The sequence below is a fragment of the Nicotiana sylvestris genome, chromosome 12 (genome assembly GCF_000393655.2).
Source record: "Nicotiana sylvestris chromosome 12, ASM39365v2, whole genome shotgun sequence".
Lineage (NCBI taxonomy): Eukaryota > Viridiplantae > Streptophyta > Magnoliopsida > Solanales > Solanaceae > Nicotiana > Nicotiana sylvestris.
In genome coordinates this window covers 97,648,558-97,650,147 of record NC_091068.1, presented here as the reverse complement: position 1 = coordinate 97,650,147, position 1,590 = coordinate 97,648,558, and the positions used below count along the sequence as shown (strand labels likewise).

General features: G+C 37.4%; 1 non-coding gene across 1 annotated transcript; it reads right to left on the bottom strand.

The window, feature by feature from the left end:
- Positions 1-1,235: 1,235 nt before the first annotated feature.
- LOC138884437 (small nucleolar RNA R71) lies at positions 1,236-1,342 on the bottom strand. The gene has a single exon (XR_011404631.1). It is a non-coding gene; the product is annotated as a small nucleolar RNA R71 (small nucleolar RNA).
- Positions 1,343-1,590: the final 248 nt, after the last annotated feature.

Here is a 1,590-nt window from a genome sequence, read left to right as displayed (position 1 = left end):
AGCAGAAACTTGAAGAAATCTGCAACTTCCAAAAATAAGAATTTGATCCGTTAACATCACCCCCCCGAAACTCACATGAGTCCCTCAGGACCTCAATCAAACATGACAACACATCCCATAACATCATTCAAACTTGTGCCAACCTTCGGGACACTCAAAACAACATCAAATCACCCTCGAATTCAAGCCTAAGAATTCCAAAACTTCCAAATTTCGCTTTCGATAAAAAAATATATCAAACCTCGTCTGCATGACCTGAAATTTTGCACCCACGTCACAAATGACACAACGGACCTACTCCAATTTTCGAAATTCCATTCCCACCCCGATCTCAAAATTTTCACTACCAACCAAAAAATGCCAAATTTTTAATTTTGCCAATTCAAGCCTAAACCTTCCGCAGACCTCCAAAATATATTTCGATCACGCTCCTAAATTCCAAATCTCCTAACGGAGCTAACCAAATCATAAAAATCCAAATCTGAGATCATATACTAACAAGTCAAAACTCGATCAAACCTTTCAAATTTAAAGCTTCAAATTGAGAATTGTTCTTCCAAATCTGTTCCGATTATCCTGAAAACCAAAACCTATGGTTCACATAAGTCGTAATACACCATACAGGGTTAGTCATGCTCGAGAACTGACGAGTGAAGTGAAAAGGCTCAAAATGGTCGGTCGGGTCATTACAGTTACAATCCAGAAATTCAAAAATCTCTTCGATTGTGTAGGAAAGGACAAACATCATCTTTTCAAAACATAGCTCATGAAGGAATGGAGAATTAGGAAGTAGAAGACATCCATCCACCAGAATTTCCACCACTAGTCCATATGGAGGATCAGTTTGCTGAAGTAGCACCAAGTCAGCAAACAGAATCCCAAGATATTATGCTAGACCTGACTGGTTCAACTATGAATCTAGTGTCAGAAACCCCCAGTGGTAGCCAACAACTTTAAAATCAGGACTGGCCTAATTCAAACGATTCAACAGTCTGGCATCTTCACTGGAGACACAAGTGAAGATCCACACAGTCATTTAATTAACTTTGTGGAACTTGTTGAAATAACTAAGTATAATGGAGTACCTCTTGAAGCTAATAAGTTAATGCTATTTCCTTTTTTTTAAAAGGAGATGCCAAGACTTGGTTGCGAAGTTTTCCACAAGGTTCCGTTACACATGGGACCAGATGACTCAGAAATATTTAAGCAAATATTTTTCCCTTGCTAAAACCACAAAATTAAGATAGGAAAAATCTAATTTCTTGCAGACTGACACTGAGTCAGTTTATCAAGCTTGGGAAAGATTAAAAGTAATGTTAAGAAAATGTCCACACCATGCCATTCCTGAACACATGCAACTATATATTTTTTATCATAGGTTGAAACCCTCTGCTAGAAATGTGATTAATACAGCTGCAGGAGGTTTTGTAATTGCAAAAACCACGAAAGATGCATTGCAATTGTTGAACGAGATTTCTGAGAATGTCATTCAATGGCCATCTGAGTGTGTAATCATTAAGAAGATTGCTACGGTAAATTAGGTTGATACTTTAAACAACTAATGCCACAAATTATTTCTTAGGCACAAAA